We start from the raw sequence: 7500 nt of genomic DNA, 5'->3' as shown, positions 1-7500 counted from the left end.
ATATTTCCTCCATTGAGTTTTGACTTGAGTATCGCCTTGAGTCTCTGCATATATTCTTTCCTGATCGTGTCCTTCATCTCTTGGTGTTTTATATCTCCTCCTTCCATTATTCCCAGGTATTTGTATACCTGTCTCATATGTGGTTTTGATGTTGCTCCCATCTGGTAGCTTTATTACCTTCAGTTCTCAGTTACTTGCCTTTTTTGTATGTTGACTAAGGCGCATTTTTCTATTCCAAACTCCATTATTATTATATTATTATTATTATTATTAATTGATTATTATTATTATTATTATTATTATTATTATATTAGATTAATATACAGATAGCCAAAACAAAGAGTTCGCCATTTATCTGACAACATTCCGGAGGATAAAATCGCCCATTGGTGACAAGGAAATATAACAATAAATTCAATTCAGCAACAACGTACGAGCAATGAATGAGGCAGCTTGGGTAAACGGCTTTTCTCTTAAACGATTCAATGGGAAAGTCGTTTCGAAAATTGGACACAAAATATGTAAGACCTACAACCCCACAGCGGTAGTGAGACTTCTGTGTTGCTTTCATGAATCACACTCAATGGCTGAGTGATTGATACAGAGACTGTAAAAAGCAGGTGCCAATAATGATCACACGACTCCGTTTTACTTTTTAGCATAGGGATGTTAAACATTGTTAAACGAAGGAGGATTATTTTTAATACGCCATCAATTTTCTACTATTGACCCCCCCCCCCCCCCCCCCTGCCCTCCCTCTCTCTCTCTCTCTCTCTCTCTCTCTCTCTCGCATAGGCTGGTTGAAGTAGCTTTAACTCATAACCGGACGATCGATGTTCGGATATCGAATCAGAGAGAAAGACCATATTCACAATAAGAAGCACAACAAAGAATTCTTTCTGTTCTGTCATTAACTTTCTCTCTCTCTCTCTCTCTCTCTCTCTCTCTCTCTCTCTCTCTCTCTCTCTCTCCCGTTTGAATGTATTATTGTTTATTTTTCTCTCATTTTTGAAGCACAATAAACATTAGGTGCAAAGCAGTATGATGGCCACCACAAAAACGTCGTTGATTAGTTTTGCTAATTGATGAAATATCATAATTGTGAGGTCCCACGAGTGTTCCTTATTTTCAATTCTCTTGAAATCGGTTGAATTTTAAGTAATTTACTGATCATGGTAATTGCATGCATACAGACATGCACACACGCACGCACACGCTGTTGTGTTGGTGAAAGTCCAGCCCCTTAAATTGGGAATTAGCTATGACATATCCAATTTCAGAAGGAGTTGTCAGTGTTGATATTTCGTTTACTTTTGGCTAATTGGTCGTGACGTGGAAAGAAATTTATTTACAGGTTTCGTATCTCGCTCATTTTCTTTCGGTGGTCGCTGGATATATTGATTGCATCTGACAGTTAATTCTATTTTCCATTGGAGAGTTATTATCGTCCTTCAACATATTGTTTTATATCTGGATATTAATTTCCTTGGCAATTGTTCTTTGTTGCCTTATATCTGTATTTCTCAGTTTCTTGTTGCTGTTCTGTATATAGTAGTTTGTTAGGAGTTTTTTTTTTTTGGCCCTTTCTTCCTGCACTGTTTGGCTATTTACATTTATTAAATATAATTATAATAATAATAATGATAATAAGAATAATAATAATAATAATAATAATAATAATAATATAATAATAATAATAATAATAATAATAATAATAATAATATCTACAGCTTCGGCTCTGGATATACCATTCGACACTGTCATTCCATACACTAGCAATCTACGTGCATAACCAGCCCCGTTTCAGGGAATCCCTTCTCATCCACACCCCCTTCGGAGAGGTGGGGGGGAGGTAGGCTAAAACCCCATTATAAACCATTTCAGGGGTCCTCACTATAACCCTGCCAAGTTTCATGCCCATCGGATCAGCCGTTTGGCCGTGATTGAATGACAGACGGACGGACAGACATAACCCCCATTTTAGTAAGATTAGTTCCACTTATGTTTGAAAACTACAGCAGAAGAATCATTGAGAACATTCGTGAAAGTGTTTTGAGATCTTAAAAATAATATGCTAAATTTCGGCCCCTAGATCGAGCGCATGCAATTTTCCTGTTAAACTTCGAGAATATTCTTCATATTCTCCCTCTCATAACTTCTGAAATAGACATTTATCCATGTCATACGCATGGTAGTAGAATATAGTATGTTTTTTCGTCTTAACGCTTTTGAAGAGGAAATCATTTGTGAATATAACCATCCACAAATGCAAAAATGAACATTGCCACCTATATTGAAAGACTTAACTCTTCTCCTGTGAAATATACTGTAAACGAAATCTTTTATGATCGGAAAATAATCAGAATCTAAATGAGTCGTAGTTCATATATATCCCTTCACCTCATTTGCTTCTGCTCGAGATTAGATCCTTGGGACGCGCGGTCCCAAAGAGCGATAAAAACGGGAGCGCTTATCATGGCCAATTCTGATGTTATCACCTTATATCAAGTTAGATAAAAACAAGACTTCTCAGACAGAGCCGAATTCTAAAGAATCTACGGCACTGAGATACCGGAATGAAGAGAAAATCTAGAAGATTTTTTACATTTTTGCTTTCAGCTTATCTTCGTACGACTATCACGAGTGTTTACGAAGTGGGTTCGCAAAACTGAATTCCCGTGAAATAGACGCACACACTGTGTGTGTGTGTGTGTGTGTGTGTGTGTTTGTTTTAGAGAGGAAGAGAAAGTGCACGTAGAGTCTTTGGAAATTACTAAGAAAGTTTGTTAAAGGAATAAATATAGGAATTTGATGATGTTTTAGAGGAAGTAGGCATACACACATTTAATCTTACCATTGCAAGAGAGAGATTGAGAGACAAGAGAGAGAGGGAGAGAAGAGAGAAGAGAGGAGAGAGAGAGAAATTGAGAGAGAGCCAAATTCAACTGAAACTGAAATTTTGGAAGTATCGAATTATCTTTCTGGTAACCTAAGCTGGCTCACTGAGAGTGAGAAAGGCTAATCTCTGCTTAGGATAATCTTTGGCAACGTGGGAAAAACCATGAGCTGTATAATAGAACATAGATATATGTAGAGTATTGTTTAACTGCGGTAATGACTAGCCAAAAAACAAAAAAAAAATTATGCTAATCACTCACTGACCAATGAAATGTCAAAGACCAAGTCATAATAGAGGGCAAAAGGGGTCAACTAAAAAAAAGGACCGATGATTAACTATGCTGCGATTGCAAAGGTTTCGTCTCGCCATTAAATGGGAATAAAAACGTAATGTAAACATCACCTCATTTTTCCTGCGGTAGTAAAATAGCGAAGAACATATTCCTCCCCAGCAAAAGCGAGAGCGGTTAATCGGTAGTAAAAGTTCCGGCAATTACAGGAAACGAGTCTTAATTGAATGAGCCACGAACATTGGTGGAAACGACGACTCGATTGTCTGCAGACATTGAATGAACGCCCCGGCACTTTGCACTGAAAGACCCTGCATGACGATCTTTAATTGCGGGTAATTGACTCTGTTAAACCGGAAATTGCATAGAATTACCGAGGCGTTTAAGCACGAATAGTCTACTGTTGCCTCCGTCAGGAATTCTTGTGTGGATAACCTAGAGTCCTAGACCGTGGATAAAGTGGCCTTGTAAGTTTGTTCGAAGCTGTTAAAAAAAGTGCCCTGGACGTTTTTAAGTATATCATAGTTTAACCAGACCACCGAGCTGATTAACAGCTCTCCTAGGGCTGGCACGAAGGATTAGATATTTTTACGCGGCTAAGAACCAATTGGTCACCTAGCAACGGGACCTACAGCTTAATGTAGGATCCAAACCACACTATATCGAGAAGTGAATTTCTATCACACCCCAGAAAATTATATAAATTAAATCTATGAGCCGCGTTGGCCGAGCGGGATCGAGGCTCGGACCACTGTAATGGTAGCCAAGCACGAAAACTATTCGTCCAACAAGGAACTCCTTGACGTTGTGGTAATGTATGTTTAGTCTTCCCGTCACCAAAATAATCATCTGCTTTGGATACGGCAAAATTACTACTACTATTTCAAAACATATGACTTGGCCTGAGCACAGTTCAATCTCACAAAGTACTATTTTTTTTTATTATTAGAACATTTTTACAATTTGGTATTGCCTCAATGGCGTGGTCGGTATGGTGTTGTCGTACCACCTCGGTGGCCGCTAGCTCGATTCCCGGGCATTCCATGAGGAGTTAGAGATGTGTATTTCTGGTGATAGAAGTTCACTCACGACGTGGTTCGGAAGTCACGTAAAGCCGTTGGTCCCGTTGCTGAATAACCACTGGTTCCATGCAACGTAAAAACGCCATACAAACAAACAAACGAACAATTTGGAATTCTCATCCTAAGCTTATAGAAATATTCTCCTTTATTTTCCCTCAATTCAGAATTGTTCTCTAGAGAAAAGAAAACTGGGTTGGGGAATAGAATGGAAAGTACAGTTTCCAAAAGGATTACCTGTATGTTAGCAAATGATCCTTACCCAACAATGTCTGCCAGTGAACAATCCTGGAGGCTTAGCTCTCCGCTGACCGGATTTGAGAAGACAATATTCGAAGTGTTGGAGAGAGTGGAAAAGAGAGAGAGAGAAAAATAAGGAAAAGGTTCCTATGTAAAGAATTTTCCTGGTGGCTTATTTTCTTGAAGTTATGCGGGGGCTGATCGGTAGAAAATTCTTTCACTGTATCATTGCCCACAAATACAAGCTGCTAATGCATTTCAATTGTGTCGTTCTGGAATACCTAATATATAATTGAAAATCGGTGTCGGATGCAAAATATATAACAGGACGGTTTTTTCCCTTCTTAAACCATAACACTTCCAGTTCTTTATTTGAGTAAAGTAATAATAAAGGGGAAAAGAAACCAGAGAAGAAACGTTAACTGTTATAATTATTAATTTATAGAATAAATGTAGTGACAGAAAGAAGATAATTATGTACTTAAATAAGTGTGAAAGATAAGTTTTCTTGCATTGAAGTAGCATTTATTCATTAAAAGCTGATATGAGTATTAATACTAGTACGAATAATAATATATATCAAAGTGAAATATTATATCCAGGAAAGATAAATGTAATAAGTATCGATTATAGAAATAGAAATATCACACCAACAAGCATTGCAAACTGAGTATAGCAAAGCGCATATGCAAATAACGCTAAAATTATAAGGAAATAGAATGTGGATAATTGTCTCTAAAATTCATTCGAAAATTAAGACGCATTGAACAAACTGCCAAAAATAAAGACTATAGGAAAATATACGAGAATTTATAGGATCAATGATTCTCTACTAAACAAAGTTACATGTTTCCCTGAAGCTAAGCTCTAAGCTTTCCAGGATTTCTTATCTGGGGATTAGTTGGAGCCGCCTGGGAACTGCAGTAGTTCGTGAGAGTTCTCAAGACACTTTAGGAAGCTCAGGTTGATATGATGAAGAATGAGACTTCTTCACTTGATACGAACTCTGGAAGCAAAATGATGCTTTGGTAAATGTTCTTCACTCGCTTATCGTTGCTTCCGACAAACGATATATCAGCAGAGGCGCTGATGCCAGAATCTCTGTCACTTTTATCTTCGCTCTCTCTCTCTCTCTCTCTCTCTCTCTGTTTCCTTGAAAGATATATGGGAAATATATTTCAAGGCAAAGTCTTAATTTTCCCCAGATGAGTCCATTTTTAGAAATTTACAGTTCTCTCTTTCTTTCTACAAGAAAATATTCTGCTTATTTTTAATTTTTTTTCTCTTAATGTTGTTATAGATTATTCCGATGCTGCAAACTCTCTCTCTCTCTCTCTCTCTCTCTCTCTCTCTCTCTCTCTCTCTCTCAGATATATTGTGGCTATTTTTCCGTTATTATCTGTACGTCCCGATGCTAAAAACTCCATACTCTCTCTCTCTCATCAAAAGTATCTTTTCAGAATATATCGCAAGTCATGACCCATTCAACAATTTTTCTTTATATATATTTGTTCCATCGCTCGAGCAGAATTCATGAAAAATAGTGCAGTACTACTGTACATATTTATATACGTAAACACACACACACACACACACACACACACACACACACACACACATATATATATATATATATATATATATATATATATATATATATATATATATATATATACAGTAGTACCTCGAGATACGAAAGCCAATGAGAAAAATTTTACTGCTCTACATACGAAATTTCAAGATACAAAGGTTGTTGCTGTAAAGTCCCGAGATTCGCCCGACCACCGAGAACAATTTTAAAACTCCCTCCCGCGCCGCCAACCGGATAAACTCGCCACCATCCTCCCGCGCTTCTCCATTGGTTTCCTGATGCTAGTCACCCCATAAGGGTCCTGGCTCTCCTATTGGTCAGCATCTACCCCTTGTGCTTTAAGTATTCTATTGGTAGAAAAGGTATGCTGTAAATTGAAAAACTTGATTCATCGCAATACATTTAATAAAAAAAAAAAAACATTAGGAAAAGATAGAATAAAGAATAGCAATATAAATGGTTATTATACTGTTTGGAAGTTTCAGTAGTTGAAGAGAGATAATGAAAATTTATGGCTTACTGTGTAAAGTGATTGCTTGTCGATCGTTCGATACTCGTAAGTGCTGGATGTAAACAGACGTTTGGAAGCTTTTTTTTTTTTTTTGTTTATTATAGTTAATGGTTACTTAATAATTATTTGAAATGAGTACATGCAATACATTTATAAAAAAATGTGAATTAGATATCATAAAATATAAATAAATCAGACTGCCAGCAAATACTTATTTTTTAGAATTCTTCTTCTGTTTTATTATTACGTTACGTATACGTATGTTTCATCATAGCTGTCAGTAACTCGGTATCTCCATTAGGTAAAGATAGAATAAAGCATAGAAATGAAGGTTATTATACTGTTTGGTAGTTTCATTAGTTGAAGAGAGATACTAATGACAATTTATGGCTTATGTGTGCTAGGAAAAACGATTGCTTGGTGCTCGTTCGATACTCGTAAGACGGGTAAGAGCTGAATGTAAACAATCGATTGGAAGGTTTGTTTTTGTGTTTGTTTGTGTATTATAGTTTAATGATTAATTAATAATTATTTGAAATGAGTACCATACTGATTATTTTTACATTTATTGGCATATTCTAAGCTTTTAGCTCTTAGGTTTAGATGTCAGAATCATAGACTAGGCTACAGTAGCAACCGCTAACATAGGCTAGGCTTATTGCTAAGGTACATATGCTAAAGTCCTAATATATGCAGTAAAAATGGGGGTTGAACATTACATGCAGTTGAATATTACTCAAGGTATGTACAGTATTTTGCCCTTTTTGGAGTCATATTTCTTCCGTCGGATCGGCGTTGTAACCCTAGAACATGTGTTTTTTAGGCCTGGAAATATAATTTACTGGGGTATTTTTGGAGGGCTTGGAACGGATTAGCCATTTTACAATGTAA

The sequence above is a fragment of the Macrobrachium nipponense genome, chromosome 14 (assembly GCF_015104395.2).
Source record: "Macrobrachium nipponense isolate FS-2020 chromosome 14, ASM1510439v2, whole genome shotgun sequence".
Classification (NCBI taxonomy): domain Eukaryota; kingdom Metazoa; phylum Arthropoda; class Malacostraca; order Decapoda; family Palaemonidae; genus Macrobrachium; species Macrobrachium nipponense.
The sequence above is the reverse complement of the archived record's forward strand: the minus strand, read 5'-3'. Positions refer to the sequence as shown.